General features: G+C 45.0%; 1 protein-coding gene across 1 annotated transcript in view; it reads left to right on the top strand.

The window, feature by feature from the left end:
• Positions 1–15,349, top strand: part of EFHC1 (EF-hand domain containing 1) — a 255,895-nt gene that overhangs the window by 132,208 nt on the left and 108,338 nt on the right. The gene's annotated exons all lie outside the window — the stretch shown is intronic.

The following is a 15,349-nucleotide window of genomic DNA, read 5'->3' as shown; positions in this document are numbered from 1 at the left end:
TCCACCGCATCCCCTCTCCATTGTGTCGGCCGCCACTGGTCAGCTAGAGCATGTCATTCTAATGTTCTTACATTTTGGAGTTACATCTTTACACTTTTCTCAATGCACGTGAAGGGAAATGAAAACATGTGATAGAAAAGAAACTTCAAGGTAGGAGCCAGGGGGAGAGAGCGAGAAGAGTTTTCAAAACTGATAGCTCTAATGTCAACAAGAGCTGACTAACGTTTTTGAAAATCCCCGCTTCATTGTGCCAACTTCAGAGCTGGGCTATGCTTTGCAAGAATAATTTGCAGAAACGTGCGGTGTTCAATATGGGATAGCAACACAAAATGGCTTTTAAAACGTGTGTTAATGTGCAACGTTACGAAGCTATTAGTGGTGTTCAATTATGTGCAAAAACAAAGCCGCAATTAGGTTTCAGTATGTAGCAGTACGTATTAAGGCACACATGAGCATTTGCATAGTAAACACGTACGCATTAAGGCACACATGAGCATTTGCATTTGCATAGTAAACACGTACGCATTAAGGCACACATGAGCATTTGCATAGTAAACACGTACGCATTAAGGCACACATGAGCATTTGCATTTGCATAGTAAACACGTACGCATTAAGGCACACATGAGCATTTGCATAGTAAACACGTACGCATTAAGGCACACATGAGCATTTGCATATTCATAGTAAACACGTACGCATTAAGGCACACATGAGCATTTGCATAGTAAACACGTACGCATTAAGGCACACATGAGCATTTGCATTTGCATAGTAAACACGTACGCATTAAGGCACACATGAGCATTTGCATAGTAAATACGTACGCATTAAGGCACACATGAGCATTTGCATAGTAAACACGTACGCATTAAGGCACACATGAGCATTTGCATTTGCATAGTAAACACGTACACATTAAGGCACACATGAGCATTTGCATAGTAAACACGTACGCATTAAGGCACACATGAGCATTTGCATTTGCATAGTAAACACGTACGCATTAAGGCACACATGAGCATTTGCATAGTAAATACGTACGCATTAAGGCACACATGAGCATTTGCATAGTAAACACGTACGCATTAAGGCACACATGAGCATTTGCATATTCATAGTAAACACGTACGCATTAAGGCACACATGAGCATTTGCATAGTAAACACGTACGCATTAAGGCACACACGAGCATTTGCATAGTAAACACGTACGCATTAAGGCACACATGAGCATTTGCATAGTAAACACGTACGCATTAAGGCACACACGAGCATTTGCATAGTAAACACGTACGCATTAAGGCACACATGAGCATTTGCATAGTAAACACGTACGCATTAAGGCACACATGAGCATTTGCGTATTCATAGTAAACACGTACGCATTAAGGCACACAGGCTAGTACGGAAGCATAAGTATGAATGGATCAAAGTAAAACAACTGTGTATGAAAGGACAAACAAGCACTGGCTAAGGCAGTAGGTCTGCCCGTCACAGTATGTTCAATTGTTATGAAAATGTAGTAAGATAATGAGAATCTAGATCATTGTAACACGTTTTATTAAAGTTTTAATTTGTAAAATTTTCAGTTTTCATTGTTTGAAAGTGCAAAAAAAAGCATTTTTATTTAAATGTTTTGCTGATATTGAGTAAATCACACAAATCTTTAAATACAGAATATGTTTTTAAAATGTCAATAGTGCAAAAAGTAAAATTGTGTTAGCTGATTTAATTATTTTTGTAAACTGAGAATTGTGTTCCTAGTAAATGAGTAGATGAGGTAAAAGAGACAGAAAGACAGATAGACATAGGAGCCAAAGAGTCAGATAGATGAAACAGATGGAGACAGATATAGACAGACAGATAGGTGAGACACATAAGCTAACAGAAATGGAAAAAGAAATATGAAGACCGATAGAAAACGACAGAACAAAACAGAGACAGATAGATCAAGTGCAATAGACAAAGAAATAGAGATCGATCACAGACAATAGAGAGAGAGGGCTATACATAGAGACAAACGCCTAGAAATAGAGATAAGTACATAGAGATAGAGGCACATATATAGTAGCAGATGGCTAGAAATTGGGACATATAGGAAAGGATAGCAACAGATACATACAGACAGAAAGTGATAGATGAAGACAGATAAAGATAGCCAGAAACTGACAGAGATAATTAGAAACAGACATGCTGATAAATATAGACAGAGGCAGATAGATAGCTATCTATTTAGTGACAGGTAGAGCCAAAATAAGTTAGAGAAGGCTCAGGCAGATAGAGAATGCTAGAGATGGAGACAGATGGAAAGCAGCCAAAATAGATAAATACAGATAGATAAAGACAGGTAGAGACAGGAGGAGAAAGATAGACATACAGAGGGAAATAGAGATGGTTTAAGACAGACTGGAAGAGACAGACCAAGATAAATGTATTCTTATTCTCCAAGATCCAAGATCGCGGAGGTGTAGAAGCCCTTGCATGGAGTTTTGCTGGGCATCTGAACCAGCATAGAACAGCTGTAGGCAAGCACATTGCCTCATCTCTCCCTCTGCCTACCTGTGTGGAAATCTGAAATAATTTCCGTTAGCATAAGCTGAAGCCATTTTGGCTGTGGCATCCATTTTGTTAGCTATGTAATTCTTCCGTCTTCACTGCTGCTTGCCCTTCTATTCTGCTTGAGTCATCAGCTTTAGTTAACTCCTTCTGTACTGAGCCAAAGCAATGTACGTGCTGAGAAAAGGCCAGTAGCTGCTAAAATGCACCTGGTTAAAGATGTAACTGTCAACTATTTTCTGCTGCCTTAAACAGTTTTGTTTCCCCTCCCACTTTGCTGACTAAGTGATTACCCATCTGCCCATGTCTGGCTGTAAGTATTTCTGTGTAGGTCTGTACCTTCTATTTGTATCTACATGCTTACTCTGCAACAAAGTGTGTATATAAGCACCATGGTCTGTGTATTCAATGTACTACCTCAGGCAGCACTTGAGAGTGCTGTATGGACGTAGTCCCACTCATGAGTGATTAATACATTTGTTATTTGAATTCCAGCTTCAGTGCCAATCTCTATTTTGTTGCTCTACGGACCCGTGGACAAGAGCCAAAACAATAGTATGTGTACTTCTGCACAGAGCCCAACTCCACACATGTCCAACCACTGTTATTGACACACCCTCCTAAAGAAAATAATGGAGGTAAGCACAAATGGACATAGACATAGACAGATGCAGATAGACACAGAAAGATATTGAGACAGAGACACAAAAAAAATAGGGGAAGATTGCAACAGATTGATACTGACATGTAGATAGAAAGAGAGACAGATAGAGACAAAAATAGAAATAGACCAAGATATATGAAGGCAGGAAGACAGAACTAGAAACAGATAGAGACACAGAGGGACAGTTGGAGATAGACACAAAAAGATAAAGACAGATTGACAGAAAAATAGAGATATGTAGAACTTGATAGAGTAGAGAGAGATGGAAAAAAGAGAGTCAAATTCATATATAAACAGGTAGACATAGAGACAGAGAGCTAGACAGAGATGGATAGATAGCAAAAGACCCAGATAGGGACAGAGATTACAGAGACTAATAGAGAAAGGCAAAATAATACACAGACAGTAGGTAGAGACAGAGAGAGATAGAGACAAGTAGAGATACATACATTTAGAGGTAGATAGTTAGAGACTGTGACAGATAGAGAAACACAGAGGCAGATTGAGGCTTGCAGAGATAGACAGGCAGACAAATAGCAACAGACAGTTATGGATATAGACAGCTACAGAGAAATAGCCAGTGATGTATAGAAATACAGACCAACAGGTAGAAATAGAGACAGATAAAAACAGAGATAGAACCATATAGCGGAGGCAGATGAGCAAGAGATTGTGAGGGATATCAGTATAGGCAGACGTAGAGATAGAGACAGATTGTAATAGACAGAGACAGAAACAGATTGAGATAGGCATTTAGGGATGTAAGAGATGGAGACAGGTATTTCGAGACGGGGAGAGAGGCAGCCATACATAGACAGATAAAGAGTGACATCAAGGTTGACAAATCTAGAGAAATCAAAACTCACAGTACCTAACAGAACACTCAGTGGTCAGGCATACAATTAAATGTTGTTTTAATGATAGAGAATTGAGAGAGCACTATGTTATCAAAGAAACATAGTCTACACAAATAAATTCCAATAGCACTTGCTTAGTCAAAACATTTGAATGCAGGCTAAAAACAAAATACAAGTTTAACAGCAAACAATGGCATAATAGACTCCATGCCCACCAGTTATTGAAATATGACTCTCACATACAATGGCAAAATGTTGTGGCTCAAGTTAAGTAACACGGAAATTAACAACTGTCCTGTTGACAAATGAGAAATAAAGCCGGCACTGCAGAGATATCGTGCGGCTAACAAAGACTGACCTATTTCCACATTCTATTGTAGCTGTGGAAACGGACACAACTTTTGATTGACAGTCAAACTAATCAATGGCAAAAGATGGCTTGCACACTCTGAGTCCATTGGAAACGCCTGAGTACATGTTGTGAACTGTAGTAAATCTATATATGTACATATAACTGGAGCACCTTTCCAACACCCGTGTGATATCCGATACAAAACAACGGAAGATACCTTCCAATACCTGGGCATGCATGTCTCACGTGATCCCCGTACAACCTGGACCAAAAATATACTGCATATCCAGCAACGTACACTTAGAGACTTGGAATCTTTGGGATCCTTGCCACTAAGCATGGTGGGGAGGGTGGCATTATATCAAATGGTGGTTCTCCCTCTGTTCCCACACAATCTACAACAAGCATTTACAATGCAATGGTCTCGGCATTGTTAAAGTAAAAGCTATTGGCATTGCTCATGACATTAGTTTTGTTTACGTTTTTGTTTTTAAAACATTTAAAGAAACGGCATTGTTATTTACAATGCTCAAGCCCATCAACTTCTTTGATAACAGTGAACTGGCATTTTAACCATATTCATGTTTCTCTAAGTCCCCTCTCCCTTATTTAGTGGTAATTCATCGAATTCCTGTTCTCAAGGCAGTCTCACCTGATCCAACCTTAGTTATGAAGTGTAGTCCGAACGCAGTAGCAGTGACCCGGAAGTAACTTCTAGCTTGTATACGGACGTGAGTATAGGAGAGTAAAGACTAGAGCGCATTTCCATGTCAAAGCAGAGCAGAGCTAGAGAGTGTGAACAGGCACTAAGGTGGGAGAAGAGTTGTTTTGAGATGCTGGAATGTCCGTTTTCTGTGAACGTTGCGTGAATGGTACAGTATCTTGGGTAGGGCGACGGTGTGACTTTTATGGGGTACATGGATGCACGTGGGGTCAAAAGTTTGTGGATGTAGAAACGATAGCCTTTAGGAGTTCTGTGATGTCAGTGCTTGGGTTGCGTGGCAGTGTCTGCAGCTCTAGCTGGTGTGGTATGGTGCCGTTATAATTGGGGTGGTAGTCCCGTTGGCTGTGGCGGGGTTCAACGATTAGGGCGGTGTGATGGTGAGGTTTGGGCTGCTAGGGTGGGTTGCTGCATGCGGTGGTGATGCCCCTGCGTGCATTGTCAATGAACCCCCACCCCTGACTGCCACAGCATTTAGGGTTCTGTGGCGGCGATCCTGCAAGAGGCTGAACGTTGGAAAGCAGAAAGTGTTAAAACATGGGTATGGTCCCTGGCACAATGCAGGAGGTCTCTGCCGACACTCGCCGGATAAAAACATAAGCAGTGAAAAAGGAGAAGTAGAGTTGGCTTACCCCAAATAGCACCCCAGTGTGACCTCCTGCTTTTACCCCAGATCGATATTAAGCACAACCCTACCGGCATCCAAGGCTCATCCGTGCTGCTGCTTGTTCCACCGCTAGCGCCCAACACTCCCCTGGCCAGCCGCCTGTTTGGTGGCGGAGGCGGCGCCGGTCTGCGTGCTGCCTGCAGCTGAGCTCCGTCTGCACCACACCCCCTGCCCTGGGGTCCACCCAGGCTCTCTCCGTCCCGCACTTGCAGCAGTGGCACCGCCTCCTCAGCCACGTGCTCCGCCCCCAAGCGTCTTCTCAGCCAACGCGTTTTCTCTTTCCCTGCCCAACATGGTGGCTACTTGACTGTTCAAAAAGCGTATTTCCCCATTTAAAATAAAGGGAATCTATTATTTTACTTAGGAACGTTGCGTAATTTGCTGTCATAAAATCAATACACGCAATTGTTATTTTCTTTGAAAAGTAGAAGTGCTTGTAGAATATGTTTAATGTGCCAAAGCTCAGTAAAGGAAGTTGGGAGGATGAGGAGGCACTTAAAAATAAAGTCATTTACTGTATTAGGCACAAACGACATTGTCTGTCGATTGTGCCTTCAGATATAACAAGGGCAGAGCATTTACAGGAGGAAAATGGGAGCCCAGATACTATCCGGTTGTCTGTAACTAACAACGAAATAGTGGAGGGGTTAATTGCGATGGACCCAAAAACGGGCAAAGCAGCTGACCAGACAATACGGTTTAAATTGCACCGACCATCCCATGACCCCACACCACAAAAAAGAATTAGACACCCCTCGACTAATAAACCACCGCAGATCCAAGGCATGTCAGACCTCGAAACTGCAGACTGACTAAGTATAACAGATCAGGTGGGGGGGTGTGGGGGGGGCATGGCTTCGCTGAGCAACAAGATGGCCGTTCACTAAAAGGGCTCTGCCAGCCAAGCTCAAAATCCCATCTCAATCCGCTGCAATGATGGCATATACATCGCACTAGAGTGCACCATATTCAATAGATCTGCTGACTTCAGTCCCAAGGCCCAGGAAGAGCCCTATGCGCCCATCTCGGGCGGGGCGATTCAGGCCTGCAGCAGCCTTATGTAGGCGTAGCTAAGTGTGGTGTCCGACCCCGAGTGAGCCTGGGCAGCAGACTCTCCCAGCTGGGCTTACATGCCGACACTGATGTGGGGCCAAGAGGTAAGCTGTGGGCGCCGTGGGCGTCCTTCCAAAAGGAAACGGGGCCGGCGCCCCTGGGAGGTGTCATTGGTGCTGGAGTGGCCGCGATTGTTGATCCGGGCGAGGCTCTGTAGGGTCTCACATGCGGCTTCCTCCCCATCCCGACCATATCACACGCTCCGCGGAGGGGCCCACACCGCTTCTGTGACTCTACCTGAGCTGGCGCCGCCGCTGTGGGGAACGGAGGTGCGCACTGATCCCGTGGGCCGTGAAACAATTGGCAATAAGAAGTGGTGGGGGAATCCCAAACTACGAAATAAACTGGGTCGCCTTATCTCCCTGGAATGCCTACCTATCCCCTGATTGGACCATAAATGACTGCACGGACAGAGAGCATGCACTGCGTGGCTGGTGTCTCCGCTGGACGCAACATGGATTCGGAAGGGAGAACCTAGCCCAATGGAAAGAAGATTAAATGGCGGAGGCAGTCATAAGTCACTAGACAAGCACACCACCGCCTTTCTCCGAGGCGAAGCAGAAATGCCTCGGAGAAAGGCAGCGGCGGTTTCGAATTCGGGGGCGTGTTTTTATTTTCTCTCCTCTTGCCATTGGCTGGAGGAGATAATTAGAAAAGTTGCAAAAAACACGCCCCCGAATCCGAAAAGGACGGGGCCTGTTCGGAGTGACGGACCTCTTCTCCAATGGCTGGCCAGCATTCAAGAGGCCAGCCAATGGAGAAGAGGGGAGAAGAGGGGCGGGTTCAAGCCCCTCTTCTCCAAGTCATTATATCTCACGAGCGAGACTGCGCAAGCACAGCCTTCGCTAGCCGAGACCTAAAAAACACCCATTTGTTGTCCTGCCTACATTCTTCCAGGACCTCCAGGCTTTGGTGACCCGCTTTATCTGGGCAGGTAAAACACACATAGTCTCCTTTTCTAAATTCATGTTGCCAACACTCATGGGGGTCCTGGGACTCCCAGATCTCTGCCTTTATTACTGGGCAGCTCAAATGATAAAGATAGGGGACTGGCTCTTTGGAGACCGATAGGACTCCTGTTGGTGTCTGGAGCTGAATACCCTTGAAATGGCTAGTGGAATGGGTCTGTTGTATAGGGCTACCTCCCACACTCACTTCCCCAGGTCACTAGGCTTCCCTTCCTTGGCGTGTAGAATTCATTACTTGAAATTATCTTTTTTTTTCTTTCGGAGTTTTATATAGTGCAAGCTTGACCTGAAGGTATCGGAGCGCTTTACATGAGCACCAGGTGCGTTACAGACGGACTCATTAATTTTTGTTAGGCACCGGGAGATTAAGTGATTTGTCCAGAATCACAGGATGTTGAGTGTCATTACCGAGACTCGAACCCGGTTCACCAGCTTTGAGGTCAGCCGCTCTTGCCGTAAGGCTACAGCCTTTCCCCTGTAAGGCTACATACTCTCCCCTGAGAGATATGAGAGGATCACAGCACAAGCACACCTATGGGCAGGGAAATGGGTGAAACAAGTTGCATGCTTACAGGACTTCCCCCAGTAGAACCTTATAGCCAACCTGTCTGGGTGACATATGGGACCATGATCACATCCATACATTTGACCACCTTTCAGCAGAGTTTGAACACCACAGATCCCAATTCCTCAGATACCTTCAGCTGCACTACACCCTAGATGCATACTGTAAAGCATGATGTACCAGAATACAATCCCCTAGAGGCCAAACTGATAATGGAGGTGTTGGGCAAGAGGGGTATCTCAAGATTATACTGATCCCTTCTGATAAATGGCCTTGCCCCCCCCCTCCCCTTCAAAGTTTATGAGAGGCTTGGGAACGGGAGGATGGGAAGGTGGGAGATGATGAATGGCAGGAGGCCCAGATAGCTGCCCGGACAGAGACCATCCACTCAAACATGCAACTGATTCAGTTTGATTATTTTCATAGGGTATAATACAGTCCTAGCAGACTGTGGAAAATGGTGAGGGCCCGCAATCCAGAGTGCCTAAGGTGTCATGCCACAGAAGGGTCTCTATACCATACCATGTGGTCCTGGACACTGGCGGTGAGTGTACGCCTTTCTTGCTGAGGTGATACAGTTCCATTTGATCATGGATCCCAAGACAGCCCTATTAGGGATAACAAGGGTGGAGGGAGAGGAGGGGGGGAACAGGGGTTGGAGACAAAGGCTCAACTAACTTTGGATGGCATGGGCTTTCTAATAGCCATGTGGGACATTGCCAGATATTGGTGGCAGGTGTAACCTTCATCTCTGTAGGAATGGGTGAGTGGTATGATTTTTTGTGCAAGGACTGTAAGGTTGGTTTACAAATGAAGGGTCTGCAAACGCACATTTGATAAGGTCTGTGGATTGCTCAACAAGAGGGCATGAAATAGGGACGCTGGCAGTATTAAGGTATGTATGTATGTTTATTTACAACATTTCTAGCTATTTCATACACTGTATGCTTGGGTATTGTGCAGTCTCTTGTGTTTGGTGCCATTGCCCATGGGTATTATTCTGCATTGTGTGTATTTCATGTTCTAAAACAAATAAAATAATTATATTAAAAATAGTTCCATCTGCAAGTTCTTGAAACTGCAGGCATGTTCACTGTTAAAAGTATTTGGAGAGGAATAGGTATCTTTTGAACATACATTGGAAAGCCTTTGATGTAACGTAAGATCTGATTGAAATATGGAATATACCCCAAATAGGTTCCCAAGGAATACATATATACAGTGGTCAAGTAAAAGGGATGCATGCTCCAAATAAAGGTTTTGCTCATATAGAGTTAACTGATTAAGATCTAATAACAAATATTTCCTGAGAACACAGATTCTCAGTACTCAGATGCATATAAGAGACATGTCATTTCTGAAAGCATGTGCCCGACCAGCAAAATATCAGAAACATAACATAATCTCATGTGACTAACCTGGAAGGATGATATTTGACATCTCTTAAACATAATTGTAATGTCAAATAGAGGTTTGTAGTATGCAATGTGTCCCAATTCTCAGTCTGCCTGTGTGAGTGGGTGTCTGGAATGCTGAGAGTGAATGATGTCATGGAATAAATTGTTAAATACAAAATACGTTTTGCAATAACATGATAGCTATAACATGATATTGAGCACAAATGTTGATGGGATATAATGTTGATTTTTGCTTAATGTACTCTGCCTGCGACCTGGCAAAAAGCATAAATATACCTGTAAAAAATCTTAAATAAGGTCCGAAAAAGACCATAATCTCAGTAATAGTGACATCACTGAATTCCTGCCAAAATCGTCTTTTAGGAGAATGTTGGCAAGAGGATTTCATTTCCAATTGCTCATCTGCATAGGAAGTGACATTGTTGAATTTCCCATCATCCATTTGCACAGAAAGTGACATAACTGGATTTCCTTTAATCCGTCTGCACAGGATGTGACATCACAGGTTTCCCACCCACGGCACCCTGTCCACCTCCCTTCTCCCACAACCTATTTAATGGCAGCTGCAGCACACACGCACTGTGAACATTCGCAACGGGCGTGCCAAAGGCAAGCCCATCTGCGCATGGACTGCACCCAGCCCAGGAACCCTGGTTCTCCCCCCTCCTCACCGATACCCTATACCCTCCTGTGCTCTTCCATGCTCTTAACCCTGGCCGCAGCTCGCCACTCTGCTGCCACTCTGCACCACACAACACGGAAGGGGCGTTCACATGTGCCTCCTGCACACTCTCATGGACTATGCCATACCTTACAGCCATCACTCCTGCACAAACAGCACACAGCACCCCATTCGCTCACACTCACACAAACCAGCCTCCTGCTTGTGCTCACACAGCCTAAACACCACCCAAACAACACACTACACTCGCATGTATGCTACTCAACTCATACTGTCTCACCAAACACACCATGGAGATATGGGAGCTACTGCATAACCATGCTCCAGATCTGCTCTGTCTCACAGAAAAATGGCTAAACCAAACCTCAGCACTGGACATCACAACAGTCATTCCCGCCAGCTACAAAAACGTTAGGCAAAACCGTCAGCACAAACCTGGAGTTGCCATCATATTCATAGATACGATCAACTGCATCACCCACATGGACACCCCCACCAGCTACATGGAACACCTCACGTTCAAAATGCACATCACAGTCAACTTGTCTCTGGGCGTAACTTTCATATACAGACCACCAAGAACTCGCCCCAATTTTGACAGCAACACCATAGACTTTGTCACACCCCTCATCATCAAAGCCGGCATCTTCATCCTGTTTGGAGACCTTGACATTCACCTAAAAGACTGCACTGACCCAAGCTCTATGGCACTTCTAGAACACGTCAGAAACCTTGGCCTCATCCAGCACGTTTCCGAACTCACCATCTGATAGAGACATCTAGCCGTAGATTCCCTAACTTTGAATTCTCCCCAGGCGCCAGTCTGGGTCTGGAAATGTTTCAGCAGTACCTCTGCGCGCTAGGGGACAGCGTTGGACGGCTTCGCTGTGACGTCATCTCCAGATATAACGTCAGTGGAGCCATATAATTCCCCTCTGGCTCGCGGACATCTGTAAGTGGTGTTTAGGAGAGCACCCCAACTCTGAGGAGAGCGGCACCTGTAAGAGGCTGAAGCCTAAGTCCTTGCGGGAAAGGAGAAAGAAGTTGCTGAATGTGCGGCTCTCTCAATTGGAGTCCAGGCAACTTCAATCTCCTTCCCGCTCTGAAGTTCCTGCGTGGGGCTGTTCAAGGACCCGTTCCCATGGGCGTCACTCGTCCAAGTTGCAGAAATCGCATTGGAAGTGCTTGAGGTCATGGAGGTCTTTGGCCTTGCGAAGCCGTGACGTTGTTGCTGGTTCCTCCCGTTCCTTACCGGAGGATGTAGCACAGGAGTCGACCCCGTGACTCCCTCCTTATCCTGCAGCCCGGGTGGCTATGACCCAGATGCAGGCATATTTTCAGGCTCTGCAATCCCTTTTGGGTCTACACCTCCCCCTGGTGCGCCTTCGGGTCCCAAGGAGGTTGAAGGGACAATGATCGGAGCATGCCGGCAGGTTCACCCTCAGCGCCGGTTGAGGACCTTGACTCCGTACCTGGAGTTATTACTACATCCGGACATAGCCCTGTGTGGCTTCCCGTTGTGGCGTCAGATGAGGTGGTGGACACGACATTGTCTCGACGCCGGTCGATGCCGGAGACTCCGCTTATATCCACTGCAGTTCCTGCACCTTCTCCTTTACAAATTGAGGATGAAGCTTGTTATGTTGCTATTTCTCCAGTATTGCAAGAAGACTCTGCAGGCACTGGTGACGTCGACCGCTTAGTTGGTCTTGGTCAACCTCAGGTAGGAGGTTCTTTGGCAACATTTGGTGGAGGTAGTAGTCTGCAACTGTTTCCTAATTATGATCTGCTTTCTCCGCGACGAATGACGCCGGAGGCTACTGCAGCTTTCACTGAGGCTATTAAGAATTCTCAAATTGCAACTTGCGTCAGTGACTTTGTCATTTGATCCAATTTTGGAACTGCTTCATCAGGGATTCCCAGGTGTTGAACCTTTACTGCCTTATGGAAAGTCTCTGTATGACATTCTCCTGGGTACTTGGGCAAGGTCGATGTCAGGTATCTTTGTGGATCGTGCCATTTTGCATCGTCATTGTCCTACTCCGGACGACCCTGATTGCCTTTCTCAACACCCTACTGCTAAAGGGTTTTTTGTGCAAACTGCTACAGCTTCGCCAAGTTTGGAATTTTGTCCTTTGCTTCTGCCAGGTAGAGAGTCAAGGTGGTTGGAGATGTGTGGCCAGAATATCTTTGCGTCGACTAGTTCGGCCTTGAGGTCGTTGAACACTCTTATGAAGGGCTTCCAATGTTTTGTGGGGCTCTGTCGACCACCTCCTTCCTTCCTACCCTTTCTGAAGAGGTCAGAGCTGAACTCTCTCGGCTTGTGCAGGATGGCCGTTAGCTGGCAAAGTTTAATATTAAATCGGGCTATGGCTCGATCTATTGCTCTCCGTAGACACGCTTGGTTGCATGAGTCGAGATTTCCTGATAATGTTTGGGAGAGCTTTAAGGACTTGTCTTTTGATGGAGCCTGTTTATTTAACAGCCATGCTGATTCTGCGGTACAACGCCTCATTGCTGGCCATTTGTAATTAGCCCTTATTAGGTCTTTTATGTCTTATGTATCCACGGCTGTGGTTCTTATGTTTTAAGGATTATTTCTTCCCTCTGCTATGTCTTGTAGTGTTAAAGTATTAAGCACTACTTTTTGCATATAATGAGAAGTTTTGTCTCCTGATTTGACTTTTTTATTTAAAGCCGTGTAGCTGGTTTATTCTTTTGTTTTATTCTGATGAAAAGCTTAGTCTCAAGATCTCATACCTCTTATTGAATATGTGACTTACTCTAAGTGGAGTATTGGTTTGCTATTTTATTCTTTTGTAGTGTATTTCTATACTATAGATCTCTGATATACAGCTTAGACCTTCTTGTACTTCGTTTTATGTTCTCTTAAGGACAATTGTAGTGAGGTAATAGCTGCACTTTTCCTCCTGTGATACCCTCTCGGGGGTTCTGTTACCTTTACACACTTTGTTTTTTTCCTAACCAGTCTATTCAGTGCAGTTTGTTTTATTTCTTGAGCGGGCTACGTATTTATTATGAGTGCCTCAATTCTTTGAAGAAATTGAGGAAGTTGGAATGTTGCTCTACTTCAGAGTATATACTTTGCATTCTTTTGGTATGCTATTTGCTTGTGAGTTCTTCCGGTAGGGTAAAGTAACATTGTCTAGTTTAGACACAAATATTTCCTCAAATGCAGGCAATCCACTTTGTGGTGCAGTAAATTGGCAGATAAAGGTTTGTGATGCACTGATTGGTCCAACTTGTCTGAAGACCAACGTATATTTGATTGCCAATCATCCATGCCAATCATCCATGAAAGTCTTGGAGACTATCTTGTCCTGCTATTCCAACATACATTTGGTTGGTTGTTAGTTTTCACTGGCTAGTTCTCTGAGAACTTTTGTAGGACTAGTTTGCACTTTTACTACACAAACAGGCACCTATTGTACCCCATTTTCTCCTAAATTAGCAACAACAAGCCAGCAACTCTGACCTGGACAGACTACACCCCTGTCAGTTCCAGAATAACCATCCTGCACCAACACAAACCTACCACCACCGGCACCTCTTGCCACATCTGGAAAAGCATCTCAGAAGAGGAGTGGGCTTCTGCCTTCTCCAAGCACTGGCCCGAGCTCACCAGCGACTTGCTGAAAGTCATCAAAAACCTCTGAAGAAGATATTCAATTAGCTCCCAAAGAACACTAGAAAAACTGTCACCCATGCCCTTGTCACCAGCAAGTTGAACTATGGGAACACCCTCTACGCCGGGAACCATGCAACTCACTAGAACACTATAAAGCATCCAGAAGGCGGCAGCCAGACTCATCTTCAACCTCCCACACAGAACTCACATCACACTACATCTCAGGGAACTACACTTGCTCCCGATACACAAATGCACTAAATTCAAACTCCTCACACTCACATTTAAGGCACTAAACAACTTAGGCCGACCTACCTGAACAGTTGTATCTCCTTTCGCCAACCACCCAGACACCTCCGCTCCACAAGACTCCTAATCGCACACATCCCATGCATACACAGAACCAGATCTTGAGGGCAAGTGTTCACTTACATTGCCTCTACAGCATGGAACAACTTCCCACTCCACATCAGAATCTTCTCCTATCTTCTTGAATTTAGCGAGAACTTGAAGATCTGGCTTTTCAATTAACCAACCTACCATAGGTAGGGCTAGACACACACACACCTGAATACCCTCAAGGGTGATAGTGCGCTTTACAAGTACACATAACCTATCTGTGGTGTCATGCATCAGTGCTAATTTAGCGGATGGCTTAGGTTTGTATAGACAATGAATGTTCACAAGAGCCCATACAGCCGACCTAAAGGTGTCTAGACAAAAGTTGATCATCCACTGGTTGTCTGCAACACCAACACGAGACAGCTCATAAGGTCGGGTTCCTGTTTTCCCCTATCTGCACGACTAGCTGCTCAAAACAAAGATGTCAGAGATTGTGATGCATCATTAGCATGTGACGCCACAACTTGTTGTTCAACGTGTAATTTTCAATAAATGTACCCAAATCTCTCTTGGTGCCCTCTCAGCGCACCCTGTTCATAGTTGTCAATACTGGACACTACTGTGAGTCATGCCTTCCCGTCTCTACATAGGATTCAAGACATCCGGGCTATGATTCCACTCATTCAGAATGGAGCGGCTGTTCCAGTCCTGTAGGCCTTTCACCTGCTCAGTCTGTTTGCTTCCTGCATACTGTTGGTCAACCATGCACGCTGGCTTATGAGGGCCCTCCAGT

The sequence above is a fragment of the Triturus cristatus genome, chromosome 6, assembly GCF_964204655.1.
Source record: "Triturus cristatus chromosome 6, aTriCri1.1, whole genome shotgun sequence".
Lineage (NCBI taxonomy): Eukaryota > Metazoa > Chordata > Amphibia > Caudata > Salamandridae > Triturus > Triturus cristatus.
This window is presented reverse-complemented; position numbering and strand designations above follow the sequence as displayed.